At 39.9% G+C, this 16,024-nt stretch overlaps 1 protein-coding gene across 1 annotated transcript in view; it reads left to right on the forward strand.

Moving 5' to 3' along the window:
- The window catches only part of LOC128689775 (uncharacterized), a 73,648-nt gene that overhangs the window by 34,773 nt on the left and 22,851 nt on the right, over positions 1-16,024 (forward strand). The gene's annotated exons all lie outside the window — the stretch shown is intronic.

Raw genomic sequence — 16,024 nt, forward strand, 5'->3', positions numbered from 1 at the left:
AGGCAGGGTGGCCTGAAAAAGAAAAACTTTCACCATCATTCACTCCATAACTGTCTTGCCAGAAGGGTGCTTTACACTACAGTTTTTAAACTGCAACATTGACACCCCTCCTTCAGAGTGCAGGCACTGTACTTCCCATCTCCAGGACTCAAGTCCGGCCTGACGGTTTCCCTGAATCCCTTCATAAATGTTACTTTGCTCACACTCCAACAGCACGTCAAGTATTTAAAACCATTTGTCTCCATTCACTCCTATCAAACACGCTCATGCATGCCCGCTGTAAGTCCAAGCCCCTCGCACCCGAAACCTCCTTTACCCACTCCCTCCAACCTTTCCTAGGCCGACCCCTACCCCGCCTTCCTTCCACTACAGACTGATACACTCTTGAAGTCACTCTGTTTCGCTCCATTCTCTCTACATGCCTGAACCACCTCAACAACTCTTCCTCAGCCCTCTGGACAACAGTTTTGGCAATCCCGCACCTCCTCCTAACTTCCAAACTACGAATTCTCTGCATTATATTCACACCACACATTGCCCTCAGACATGACATCTCCACTGCCTCCAGCCTTCTCCTTGCTGCAACATTCATCACCCATGCTTCACACCCATACAGGAGTGTTGGTAAAACTATACTCTCATACATTCCCCTCTTTGCTTCCAAGGACAAAGTTCTTTGTCTCCACAGATTCCTAAGTGCACCGCTCACCCTTTTCCCCTCATCAATTCTATGATTCACCTCATCTTTCATAGACCCATCCGCTGACATGTCCACTCCCAAATATCTGAATACATTCACCTCCTCCATACTCTCTCCCTCCAATCTGATATCCAGTCTTTCATCACCTAATCTTTTTGTTATCCTCATAACCTTACTCTTTCCTGTATTCACTTTCAATTTTCTTCTTTTACATACCCTACCAAATTCATCCACCAACCTCTACAACTTCTCTTCAGAATCATCCAAGAACACAGTGTCATCAGCAAAGAGCAACTGTGACAACTCCCACTTTGTGTGATTCTTTATCTTTTAACTCCACACCTCTTGCCAAGACCCTCACATTTACTTCTCTTACAACCCCATCTATAAATATATTGAACAACAACGGTGACATCACACATCCTTGTCTAAGGCCTACTTTTACTGGGAAATAATCTCCCTCTCTCCTACATACTCTAACTTGAGCCTCACTATCCTTGTAAAAACTCTTCACTGCTTTCAGTAACCTACCTCCTATACCATGCATCTGCAACATCTGCCACATTGCCCCCCTATCCACCCTGTCATATGCCTTTTCCAAATCCATAAATGTCACAAAAACCTCTTTAGCCTTATCTAAATACTGTTCACTTACATGTTTCACTGTAAACACCTGGTCCACACACCCCCTACCTTTCCTAAAGCCTCCTTGTTCATCTGCTATCCTATTCTCCGTCTTACTCTTAATTCTTTCAATAATAACTATACCATACACTTTACCAGGTATACTCAACAGACTTATTCCCCTATAATTTTTGCACTCTCTTTTGTCCCCTTTGCCTTTATACAAAGGAACTATGCATGCTCTCTGCCAATCCCTAGGTACCTTACCGTCTTCCATACATTTATTAAATAATAGCACCAATCACTCCAAAATTATATCCCCACCTGCTTTTAACATTTCTATCTTTATCCCATCAATCCCAGCTGCCGTACCCCCTTTCATTTTACCTACTGCCTCATGAACTTCCCCCACACTCACAACTGGCTCTTCCTCACTCCTACAAGATGTTATTCCTCTTTGCCCTATACACGAAATCACAGCTTCCCTATCTTCTTCAGCATTCAACAATTCCTCAGAATATTCCCTCCATCTTCCCAATACCTCTAACTCTCCATTTAATAACTATCCTCTCCTATTTTTAACTGACAAATCCATTTGTTCTCTAGGCTTCCTTAACTTGTTAATCTCACTCCAAAACTTTTTCTTATTTTCAACAAAATTTGTTGATAGCATCTCACCCACTCTCTCATTTGCTCTCTTTTTACATTGATTCACCACTCTCTTAACCTCTCTCTTCTTCTCCATATACTCCTCCCTCCTTGCATCACTTCTACTTTGTAAAAACTTCTCATATGCTAACTTTTTCTCCCTTACTACTCTTTACATCATCATTCCACCAATCGCTCCTCTTCCCTCCCGCACCCACTTTCCTGTAACCACAAACTTCTGCTGAACACTCTAACACTACATTTTTAAACCTACCCCATACCTCTTTGACCCCATTGCCTATGCTCTCATTAGCCCATCTATCCTCCAATAGTTGGTTATATCTTACCCTAACTGCCTCCTCTTTTAGTTTATAAACCTTCACCTCTCTCTTACCTGATACTTCTATTCTCCTTGTATCCCATCTACCTTTTACTCTCAGTGTAGCTACAACTAAAAAGTGATCTGATATATCTGTGGCCCCTCTATAAACATGTACATCCTGAAGTCTACTCAACAGTCTTTTATTTACCAATACATAATCCAACAAACTACTGTCATTTCACCCTACATCATATCTTGTATACTTATTTATCCTCTTTTTCTTAAAATATGTATTACCTATAACTAAACCCCTTTCTATACAAAGTTCATTCAAAGGGCTCCCATTATCATTTACACCTGGCACCCCAAACTTACCTGCCACACCCTCTCTATAAGTTTCTCCTACTTTAGCATTCAGGTCCCCTACCACAATTACTCTCTCACTTGGTTCAAAGGTTCCTATACATTCACTTAACATCTCCCAAAATCTCTCTCTCTCCTCTATATTCCTCTCTTCTCCAGGTGCATACACGCTTATTATGACCCACTTTTCGCATTCAACCTTTACTTTAATCCACATAATCCTTGAATTTACACATTCATATTCTCTTTTCTCCTTCCATAACTGATCCTTCAACATAATTGCTACCCCTTCCTTAGCTCTAACTCTCTCAGATACTCCAGATTTAATCCCATTTATTTCCCCCCACCGAAACTCCCCTACCCCCTTCAGCTTTGTTTCGCTTAGGGCCAGGACATCCAACTTCTTTTCATTCATAACATCATCAATCATCTGTTTCTTGTCATCCGCACTACATCCACGCACATTCAAGCATCCCAGTTTTATGAAGCTGAGACAATTTTACAGTTGTCTAAAAATCTGATTCTTTATACCAAAGTTTTTATTTTCTCATTGAATTTTCTCGTTTATTATCTCTCATACGTCAACTTCCATATCCATTTCTTCATAAATTGTACTAGTTGAGATGTACTACTGTTCTGTGATGCAAGAGTGAAACAGAGGTCTGTTAAGTGTTTTGAACTTTGGCAGAATTGCAAATTTTTCTCTCTCATGAACATGTAAGATGTTAGATAACTCCTACAAGCTTTTTGTTACATTCAGTAAACGCTTACTTTCATATGTTTCTTAATGCAGTGGACCCTCCCTTTTTGTCTTTAATTCATTCCAGAGAGTCCAACGAAATGTGAAATCAACTAAAACAAACCATTTTCCCCATAAGAAACAATGTAAATCCAATTAATCCATTTCAGACATCTAAAAGTATAAACAAAAAATACATTTTATAGAGAAGAACTATATTCCACGGCTTATTTATCTATCACAATTCATCTAATATTACATAATAAACACTGTTAATAACATAGAGACATGTTATATACTCTAGAATGAATAAAATATGTCATTACATATGTGAGGAGTAAGTGGTGGTGGTGGTGTTGGGTTTATAAGGGCCACCGAGAGAAGCCGTACATATTAGTGTAGTGGAGACAGCAGCAGAAGCCACCAACACTATTCACACAATGTACATAATTTATAAATAAATATATACATTTTAATTTGTAAATAAGAAATGTATACACTTTATAAATAAGATATATTTACACTTAGAGGTAAGACAGAATGTAGGATTGCGGATGAGCAAGGAGGTTTTAGAGTGGGTAGGGGATGTATGGATCAAGTGTTTACATTGAAGCATATATGTGAACAATATTTAGATAAAGGTAGGGAAGTTTTTATTGCATTTATGGATTTAGAAAAGGCATATGATAGAGTGGATAGGGGAGCAATGTGGCAGATGTTGCAAGTGTATGAAATAGGTGGTAAGTTACTAAATACTGTAAAGAGTTGTTATGAGGATAGTGAGGCTCAGGTTAGGGTGTGTAGAAGAGAGAGAGACTACTTCCCGGTAAAAGTAGGTCTTAGACAGGGATGTGTAATGTCACCATGATTGTTTAATATATTTATAGATGGGGTTGTAAAAGAAGTAAATGCTAGGGTGTTCGGGAGAGGGTTGGTATTAAATTATGTTGAATCAAATACAAAATGGGAATTCACAGTTGCTTTTTGCTGATGATACTGTGCTTATGGGAGATTCTAAAGAAAAATTGCAAAGGTTAGTGGATGAGCTTGGGAGTGTGTGTAAAGGTAGAAAGTTGAAAGTGAACATAGAAAAGAGTAAGGTGATGAGGATATCAAATGATTTAGATAAAGAAAAATTGGATATCAAATTGGGAGGAGGAGTATTGAAGAAGTGAATGTTTTCAGATACTTGGGAGTTGACATGTCGACGGATTGATTTATGAAGGATGAGGTTAATCATAGAATTGATGAGGGAAAAAAAGGTGAGTGGTGCGTTGAGGTGTATGTGGAGACAAAAGCATTATCTATGGAGGCAAAGAAGGGAATGTATGAAAGTATAGTAGTGCCAACACTCTTACATGGGTGTGAAGCTTGGGTTGTGAATGCAGCAGCGAGGAGGTGGTTGGAGGCAGTGGAGATGTCCTGTCTAAGGGCAATGTGTGGTGTAAATATTATGCAGAAAATTCGGAGTGTGGAAATTAGGAGAAGGTGTGGAGTTAATAAAAGTATTAGTCAGAGGGCTGAAGAGGGGTTGTTGAGGTGGTTTAGTCATTGAGAGAGAATGGATCAAAGTAGAATGACATGGAGAGTGTTTAAAACTGTAGGGGAAGGAAGGCGGGGTAGGGGGTCGTCCTCGAAAAGGTTGGAAGGGGTAAGGGAGGTTTTGTGGGTGAAGGGCTTGGAATTCCAGCAGGCGTGCATGAGCGTGTTCAATAGGAGTGAATGGAGACGAATGGTATTTGGGACTTGACAGTCTGTTGGAGTGTGAGCAGGGTAATATTTAGTGAAGGGATTCAGGGAAACCAGCTATTTTTATATAGCCAGTCTGTCTGGCATTGTTTACCAGTGAGTGAAGGTCCCCTCAAGTGCTCCTACAAAATATTTCATAATATTCCACTCATTTTAGTGCTTGCAAGTACTAAATAAGCTACCATGGCTCCAAAGAAAGCTCCTAGTGCCAAGCCTGTAGTAAAGAAGGTGAGAAATATGTAAAGTGACAAAGTCTTGGGCCATTTTAGGGAAGTGTTAAAGAGACGCCAGAAACAGAGCTCTCTCCACAGTTACTTTGCGAGACAGGACTAGAGTGACTCTCAAGGTGGTCCTAGTGGCATTAAGAAACAGAAGAGAAGCAACCCCAGAGAAGCAATTGGTACCTGAGGTGTTGCTGGAAGAGGATTCCCCTTCCAAACTGTAAACAATCCAACCTCTCTCCTCCTCCAGTCTCCCATACACTAAGAAGAATCTCCAATAAAGGTAAGTGTTATGCTGTTAATGTTTCATTCATCATTTCCCATTGTATTGTTTATGTACTACATGTATATTTCATGTAAAAAATTTTTTTCTTTTAATACTTCTGGGTGTCAGGAACGGATTAATTGTATTTACATTATTTTTTTATGGGGAAAATTGATTCGCAAATCGTAAATTTCGTTTATAGTAGCTCCTCCAGCAATGGATTAATTACGAAAAACGAGGGACCACTGTATTTGCAAAGACATAAAATAAATAAATAAATAACTTTGGAAGAGTCAGTTTCGTGTCATCCTTTTTCTATCGCTTAATCGCTTAACTTACTTGCTACACTGTTAACCCTTTGACTGTCGCAAGCCCATTTCTGAAACTGTCATTCTATGTCGCAAAATATTCAAAAAAAAAAAATTATTTTTTCTTACCAAAATGTTAGGATTATTTTACTGAGTGTTTTTTAAGCCTAAAAAAAGTTTTTTGCCATCAGTACTTACTGAGATATAGAGGCGCAAAGTTGGCAGAAAATGAGCCGCGTATGGCAACAGCGGCGAATGCCGCTCACCCGGTATTCTTTTATTTACTCCAATTTGAAGGTTTCTTGTATTTTCCAATATTTTTCTTTTCTATGTAACTTATGTGGCCTGTGAGACCAAAGTAAGGTGCATTGTTCAAATATACACTCATTGTTTACAACACAATAACTGCACAAACTTTATAACTATTAGATTGTTTATAAAACTTGTTTACACAAACAATACAAAACATTGTTTATTACTATTGCTCTATAATATATATACAGATGTACAGTCACTGAACACTTTCCTAGAACTGCTGCAGCTTGTGGAAATCTTTGAAACATGGGTACATGCAGAGTGGTACTTGACACTCCTCACACATAAAACGAGTGTCTCTGCATTTTTGTGGGCGTTTTGTGGTATGTGAACATACAAAACACCTCTTCTGAGCACTTCTCTTGAAAGCAGTAGGAGGCATTTGTATAGGGTAGTGATCACCAGGCCTCAAATGAGATGGCATGTGTTGGTAATTTCGTGGGCGCTTGTCTGTTGCAGGTGTTGCTCCTTGGTACCTGAATATTATTTGTCTGATGATTGACAAACAAAATTCACCATATTTTGGTTTGTTGTTGGTCTTCAACTTGTATATATTATAAGCATTCAGCATGGAAATATCAAGAAGATGGAAAAAAAGTTTTATGTACCACTTATAACTCTTGCATACACAGTCAGCAAACCCAATCTGCATGTCACATTTGTCTACTAAGCGCATATTGAGGTTGTAGTCCATGACAGCTGCAGGTTTTAGAATGGGTTCATTGGTCTCTCTATTCTGCCTGCCACTGTCTGCCATTTCGTTTTGGTGAACTGATGTCAACACTGTGACATCACGTGTGTCATGCCACCGAAATGCCATGATGTCATTGGCAGCAAAGGCCTGCACCTCGCCTCTGCGAGTGCCAGCGTCGAACCTTGGCATATGCTTACGATTACCATGCACTGTGCCACACACGTCTGTCATGTTCACTCACAAGAAATCACTGAGTAAGGGGCTTGTGTACCAGTTATCAGTATGTAATATATGCCCCTTACCAAGATATGGTTCCATCATTGTTCTAACCACATCACCAGAGATACCCAATAACTTCCTGGTATCTCTCAATGTATTACTGCCAGTGTACACAATTATATCCAAAACCAGACCACTTTTGCAATCACACAGTACAAATAACTTTATACCAAAATGAGCTTGAAACATATACAGATACGAATGAATGTATAAATCATTTTCTAAAAAAAGTCCAAAGCCTCTATAACAAACATTACCCCAAAAAACTAAACAGATCACAGCAAAGAGACTGAATAATCCCTGGCTAACACCAAGCATCCTCAAATCCATTAACACAAAGCACAAATATGAAAAACAGTATAGAATGGGTCAAATAACTAGAGAACAGTCTAAACGTTACTCGTCAGCACTTACCAGTCTGATAAGAAGATCTAAAAAATTGTATTATGAAAATAGATTACATAACATCAAAGGTGATATGAGAAAAACCTGGAAAACTCTATCTGAAATTCTTGGAACTAAAAAGTTATTCAAAAACAAAATCAAACTAACAAAATCAGATGAACCCCAACTCACTCCAACTGAAACGGCAAACAGACTCAATGTTTTCTTCTCCACCATAGGAAAAAATCTAGCGAACAAAGTACCAAGCGCAAACACCCGTCCATCAGACTACCTCGTAGGTACCTACCCAAATACGCTATTCCTAGCTCCAACCAACCCTATAGAAGTTACGCTCATCATAAACACCCTGAAAAACAAGGCAGGAGACATAAACAACTTGCCTGCTATTATGTATAAAAAAGCTTCTCAAGTATTGTCACCATTTATTGCAATGCTCTTTAATAAGTCCATTGAATCATCTACCTTCCCAACAATCTTCAAAATAGCGAGGGTCACTTCAATCCACAAAGGAGGTGACCAAGCTGACTTGAATAACTATTTATTTATTTATTTAGTTTATTTATTTAGTAATTTAAGCATACAAACAGAGGTACAAAAATACAGGTAAGAGCAGCATGCCAAAGCCACTGCTCTCTTTAATCTTAGAAAGATTAATTCATAGATGGATCTATTTCTACCTCGTCTCACACAACTTATTAAACCCTTGTCAGTTTGGATTCAGGAATAATAAAAGCACAAATGATGCCATCATACACATGCTAGAACTAATATATACCGCACTCAAAAAGAAAGAAGTTCCGCTGGGCATTTTCATTGATTTACGTAAAGCTTTCAATACAGTCAACCATGAACTGCTGTACTCCAAACTAACGCACTATGGTATCAGAGGCCACTCCCTCAACTACCTAAAATCATACCTTAGTAACAGAACTCAATATGTGTATGCAAACAAACTCTTCCACCCAACCAATCACAGTAGGAGGCCCACAAGAAAGTGTCCTTGGACCACTCCTCTTTCTCATCTACACCAATGATCTACCAAATGCATCACAGCTACTCAAACCCATATTATTTGCAGATGACACTACATATGTCTTTTCCCACCCAAACACAGTCATACTAGCAAACACAGTCAATGCCGAATTGCAGAAAATATCTGCCTGGATGATGACTAATAAACTTACCCTGAATACTGATAAAACCTGTTTCATTCAGTTTGGAAACAAAGCTGCAAATGATCCAGTTAACATAATGCTAAACAGATCATCAGTCACAAGACTCACAGAGGGAAAATTCCTAGGTATCCACCTTGGCAGTAGCCTTAAGTTCCAGATACATATATAAAAAATCACCAAGAAAATCTCCAAGACTGTAGGCATACTATCAAAGATAAGGTACTACGTTCCACAATCAGCTCTCCTGGCACTATACCATTCACTCATATACCCTTATCTTACATATGGAATTTGTGCATGGGGATCAACAACATCCAATCACCTAAAACCCCTAATAACCCAGCAAAAGGCAGCAGTAAGAATGATAACAAATTCCCACTCCCGCTAGCATACTCCTCCAATTTTCAAAAGTCTGAATCTGCTCACCGTTAAGAACATCCTTACTTATTCATGTGCCTACTACATACACAGAACAATACACACAAATATAAACCCTCCACTCAAACTTCTCCTCACCAACTTAAACAGGACACATGACCACAACACAAGACACAGATCTCTTTTTGATATACCTCATGTCCATATCACACTGTGTAAAAACTCTATGCACATAAAGGGCCCCAAAATATGGAATTCATTACCAGAAGATATTAAAGTAACCCAGTCTGAAAATCAATTTAAGACTCTTCTCAAAAGCCACTTAATCACCCTAGACTAAATGCTAAATACTCAGTACACACATACTCACGTATGTACTCCCACATCATAACTTCAACAATCACTTTGAACCTTTTATCCATTGTTGACAGGAATATAATTGAATCATTGTTTTCACAAAAGCATTTTTGAATATATGAATATATCTTTAGTCTTATACAAATTAGATTCACTTATAATTAATAACCTACTGTTCAACTATGAAATAATTACTATCCTACTGTACAACTATGATATAATCCTTAGTGTTAAGTAGTCTGTAAGCCAATAATGTTAAGTTGGCCCATAATGCCTAGGCATAATAGAGGCTCTCTTTGCATTGCAACCCACTATTGTAAATACAAAATCTCAATGTACTGTTTGCAAAGACATAAAATAAATAAATACCAAAGCATTTCCTCTTGGTATGTATTGCTTGAATGAGAGTCTTCCTTTGAACAAAATCAAAGACTCATCAATAACAGGCTTCCTGAAGGGATAAAAATAATACAACACTTGTTTCAGGTACATAAACACATTTCTGATCTTATATAACTTGTCGCTTCTGTTAGGCCTTGTTTTGTCTGAAAAGTGTAACATACGTAACAGTATAAAAATAACGATTGACTCCTATAATATCACTAAAACCCGGGGTTGAAATCAGGCGTGCCGTCGACCAGAATGTGGTGACAGTGTGCATAAGTATTATTGTTGCAAAGAACAGGTACATTTCTGCCACAGTTGTGTCCTTCCACTGGTGTAGCCGTGACCTTGGTGAAAGAATTGTATTTGCCATGGTGTACTCATAGAATGTGTTGCTTTCCCTGACAATAATTTCCATCAGGGGTTCATCAAATAACAACTGAAAGCATTCTAGTTCAGTGGCATTGTTCCCAAGTGTACACAATGGCTGTATTCCACTTTGTGTTTCATCAAAGTCATGGGGATTGGGAATAAAATCGTCACCTTGCTGCCAATCCCAGATGCGGTCTGCTGGTGGGTTCTGGATATTGAAATGTGGTTGTGGTTGTTGTGGGAGTGTGGGGTTGGGTGAGGCTGGTTGTGCTTGTGCAGAGTCAGCAGCATCGGTAGTAGTGTGGCCCGCTGCTGGTGCCACATGACTCGTGCCACCGCCAACATCACCACCACCATCACCTTCTTCCCCACGCACATTACACATCCCAATCCCCAATATTGTCATCTTCACTGTCAGGTTGTGGTGTAGGGCCACGGGATGTACTCCCAGATTTACTCCTTTGCCTTGGAAGGGCATAAGACACAGTACCAGAACGCATGCTGTGCCGTACATGCTGCCGTTTCACTGGCGAATATTCCCCCTCACTGTCCCAGCTCAAGCTCCTTTCAATAACTTTGAAATCACTATCATTATCACTCACTGCTCAGATATGAGTCCTGTAAACGGGGAAATAGTTTCCTTTTTCGTCCTGGTACATGTGAACGTGAATGGGATGTTGCCAGCACCAGAGGTGGATGGTTGTGGGTCATCTGGGTTTTCATCACTAATTACGCTATCCTGGGCACTGCTTTTGGTCACACCTTCTCTAAAACCATGAAATTCACTTTCACTGGCACTGCCATCACTGTTAGAACTATCACTTGGGAACAGTAGACCTCCAATCCACCGAGGAGTGAGGTACTTCTTACTGTGAGGCATAGTGAAAATGAACTAACAAGATGGCGTTTCCACAATGCACCACTGAGTCCCAGATTTTTTTCACAGGGTGCACACCCACCACTCAGACCCATTCTCTCTCGTGTAGGCCTACCAGCTTTCTCCAGCTTGATTTGAAGCCGCTAGAATTTACACGTATAAATACGTCGGAAACATTGGCTTGTAAGACATACATATACAGTGGACCCCTGCCTTACAATATTAAACTGTTCATGAGAGCTCATCATAAGATGAAATTATTGTATGGCAAATTAATTTTCCCCATAAGAAATAATGGAAATCAAATTAATCCATGCAAGACACCACAAAGTATGAAAAAAAAAAATTTACCACATGAAATATTAATTTTAATACACACAAACTTAAGAAGACATGCACAATTATAATACTCTACTAAGAATACAATACATGACACTTACCTTTATTGAAGATCTGGTGATGATTGATGGGATGGGAGGAGGGGAGTGTGGAAGTTGTTATTGTTTAGAAGGGGAATCCCCTTCCATTAGGACTTGAGGTATCAAGTCCTTTTCCAGGGTTACTTCCTTTCTTCTTTTAATGCCACTAGGACCAGCTTGAGAGTCACTGGACCTCTGTCGCACAACATATCTGTCCATAGAGGCCTGTACCTCCCATTCCTTCAAGACTTTCCTAAAATGGGCCATAACAGTGTCATTGTAATAGTCACCAGCACGGCTTGCAGTAGCTATGTCAGGGTGATTTTCATCCGCAAAGGTTTGCAGTTCAACCCACTTTGCACACATTTCGTTAATCTTTGAAGTAGGCAACTTCCTCAATTTCTCTCTCCCCTCCTCTGAAGCAGTTTACTCAGGTCTGGCCTCTTGCTGTTGAAGATGGTCTTGCAGCTCTTCAGTGGTTCTTCATTGCCCTCCTCCACCAACTCTTCCACATCCTCCCCACTAACCTCCAACCCCAAGGACTTCCCCAATGCCACAATGGATTCCACAACTGGCATAGGCTTCTCAGGGTTAGCCCCAAACACTTCAAGATCCCTTTATTCTATACATTGTGGCCACAGTTTCTTCCAAGCAAGTGACCTCTTAGTCACTCCCTCCCAAGCCTTATCTCTAAGGTTTACACAATTGAGGATGCTAAAGTGATCTTTCCAAAACTCTTTTAGAGTCAATCGAGTGTCTGAGGTCACTTCAAAGTACTTTTGAACCATAGCTTTTGTGTAGAGTTTTTTGAAGTTTGAAATGACCTGCTGGTCCATGGGCTGCAGGAGAGGAGTGGTATTAGGAGGCAAAAACTTGACCTTAATGAAGCTCATGTCCCCAGAAAGTCGCTCTGCCAAGTCTGAAGGATTACCAGGAGGAACTTAAGGTCAAATTTCTTTTCCATTAGGTAATTTTTCCCATTGGGGGCAAATGCATGGTGTAACCAGTCATAGAAAAGGTCTCTAATGACCCATGCCTTACTGTTTGCCCTCCACATCACACACAAATTAGCCTTGGCGACATTGTTTTGCCTGAACGCTCTGGGAGTTTCAGAGTGATACACCAATAAAGGCTTCATTTTGCAATCGCCACTAGCATTAGCACACATCAGAAGAGTAAGCCTGTCTTTCATAGGCTTATGTCCTGGGAGTGCCTTTTCCTCCTGAGTAATGTAGGTCGTGCTTGGCATTTTCTTCCAAAACACTTGTTCACTTGTTCAGGTTTCAATTCTTCACTGTCTATGTAATCCTTGAATTCCTTCACATATTTTTCAGACGCTTTGTGGTCTGAACTGGCAGCCTCACCATGCCTAATCACACTATGTATGCCACTACGATTCTTAAATCTCTCAAACCAACCTTTGCTAGCCTTAAATTCACTCACATCACCACTAGTTGCAGGCATTTTTCTAATTAAATCGTCATGCAACTTCCTAGCCTTTTCACATGTGATCGCTTGAGAGATGCTATCTCCTGCTATCTGTTTTTCGTTTATCCACACCAATAACACACTCTCAACATCTTCGAGTACTTGCGATCTTTGTTTCGAAAACAAATTTGCACCTTTTGCAAGAACAGCTTCCTTGATTGCCATTTTGTTGGCCACGATAGTAGCAATGGTTGATTGGGGTTTGGTATACAACCTGGCCAGCTCCGAGACACGCACTCCACTTTCGTACTTAGCAATTATCTCTTTCTTCATTTCCATGGTAATTTTCACCCTTTTTCCCGCAGGGTTGGCACTAGAAGCTTTCTTGGGGCCCATGTTGACTTATTTTGCAGGTACAATCACTAAAAACACTGTGATAATATGAAATGTACCGAATGTATGCGTGGATGCGACCGTGGTGGCTGGCTTGTAAACACTGTCATGCACGGGGCAGCTGAGGCCACATGGGATGCGTCCCGGACGCAAAATTTTTGCGTTAAAGTGTATCGTATGGCGGATTTAACGTAACGCGATGCCATCGTAAGGTGGGGGCCCACTGTATGACCGAAACGGTCAAAGGGTTAATGCTACACTTTATCGCTGTCTGGCGCTATAGCTTTTATCGACTCCTGTTACTTTAGTATTGTACATATCATGGAATCACTAAAGAAGGCACATTCTCCCCTCTATCTTCCTCCTCCACTTTGCTACGAGTTTTTTCTTGAATTCTATAATGTTTTTCACCGTGTTTATCAACAAGTTGGCACTAGCAGCTTTCTTTGGGTCCATGGTGGCTTATTTAGCAGTCACACAGAATAAACAAGTGCAAAAAATAATAAATTATTACGAAATGTTTTCTATGGCCTCGCCCATAAACAAAGTGACACTTCCTCCTCAGAATGCATGTGTGGGAGGTTGTGTGCACTGCACACTCAGCCATGTACTGTACCACTGATGAGAATGGAGGAAAGCAATGAAAACGGAGCCAGTAATTTTATGGAAAAAATCGGTGATAATGGAAATGAGTGAAAACAAAGCCCAACGAAAAGGGAGGGTCCACTGTACTATAGTTTGTATTCCTGAAATATATCTTTCTGATTCAGTGAGCATGGTCTGATACCATGCCATAAGGGCCATCATCTCTGGTACAATTAACCAATAAGACGTTTAACTGCTTTTTTGTTTTGTTTTGTCAATTTTTTTTTGTGTCAAGAAATTTATAGACACTTCACTTTCTTGCATGTACATTAATAAAATTACTCTTTTAAGTAAGTCTTGCTTTATTAGATTAGTTGCAAGCCTGAGCAGTGGAAGAAATTCTGACTTTTTAACTTCTAACACTATCTTTTCCTGTCGTCATCCTTCATGTAGAGAGTGAAGAATGTCCATTGTCTCCAACATGACATTGCTTGTATTTAAGATACAGTGGACCCTCGACTAACGCTATTAATCCATTCCTGAGAGCTCATCATTAGTCAAAATAATCGTTAGTCAAGTTAATTTTCCCCATAAGAAATAATTGAAATAAAATTAATCCATGCAAGACACCCAAAAGTATTGAAAAAAAAAAAACTTTAACACATGAAATATTAATTTTAATACACACAAACTGAAGAAGACATGCACAGTTACATGACACTTACCTTTATTGAAGATCTGGTGATGATTGATGGGATGGGAAGAGGGGAGTGTGTTGATGGTCTTAGTGTTTAGAAGGGGAATCCCCTTCCATTAGGACTTGAGGTGGCAAGTCCTTTTTCGGGGTTACTTCCCTTCTTTTAATGCCACTAGGACCAGCTTGAGAGTCACTGGACCTCTGTCGCACAACATATCTGCCCATAGAGGCCTGTACCTCCCGTTCCTTTATGACATTCCTAACGTGTTTCACAACATTGTCAATGTCACCATTAGACAATTGTTCAGGTTTCAGTCCTTCACTGTCTATGTACTCCTTGAATTCCTGCACATATTTTTCAGCTGCTTTTTGGTCCAAACTGGCAGCCTCACCATGCCTTATCACACTATGTATGCCATTACGATTCTTAAATCTCTCAAACCAACCTTTGCTGGCCTTAAATTCACTCACATCACCACTAGTTGCTAGCATTTTTCTAATTAAATCGTCATGCAACTTCCTAGCCTTTTCACATATGATCGCTTGAGAGATGCTATCTCCTGCTATCTGTTTTTCGTTTATCCATACCAATAACAGTCTCTCAACATCTTCTATCACTTGCGATCTCAGTTTCGAAAACATAGTTGCACCTTTGGCAAGAACAGCTTCCTTGATTGCCGTTTTCTTGGCCACAATAGTAGCGATGGTTGATTGGGGTTTTGTGTACAGCCTGGCCAGCTCGGAGACATGCACTCCACTTTCATACTTAGCAATGATCTCTTTCTTCATATCCATAGTAATTCTCACCCTTTTTGCTGTAGGGTTGGCACTAGAAGCTTTCTTGGGGCCCATGGTGACTTATTTTGCAGGTGCAATCACTAAAAAGGCTGTGATAATATGAAATGTTCCGATTGTATGCTTGGAAGCGACCGCAGTGGCTGGCCGGCTTGTAAATACTGGCCAGAAGTGGACGCGTCTCAGACGGAAGGAATAGTGTTGGTCGAGTTTTTTAGCGCTAATCGAGGCAAAATTTTTGCGATAAAATGTATCGCTAGTCAGATTTATCATTAATCGATGCCATCACTGGTCGAGGGTCCACTGTATTCACAGTTCAAGCAGTTCCCAATTTTGAACCATATGGAATCATTAGGAGAAACAACCCCATTCATGAACATACAGTATGTATGTATTTTTTTTTTCCCAACACGTCGACCGTCTCCCACCAAGGCAGGGTGATCCAGAAGGGACTGAAATACTTTCACCGTCGTTCACACATAATCATTAGCTTTGCAGAGGTGCTTAGATACAACAGTTTATTTTTTTTTAT

Source organism: Cherax quadricarinatus, chromosome 22 (genome assembly GCF_038502225.1).
Source record: "Cherax quadricarinatus isolate ZL_2023a chromosome 22, ASM3850222v1, whole genome shotgun sequence".
Lineage (NCBI taxonomy): Eukaryota > Metazoa > Arthropoda > Malacostraca > Decapoda > Parastacidae > Cherax > Cherax quadricarinatus.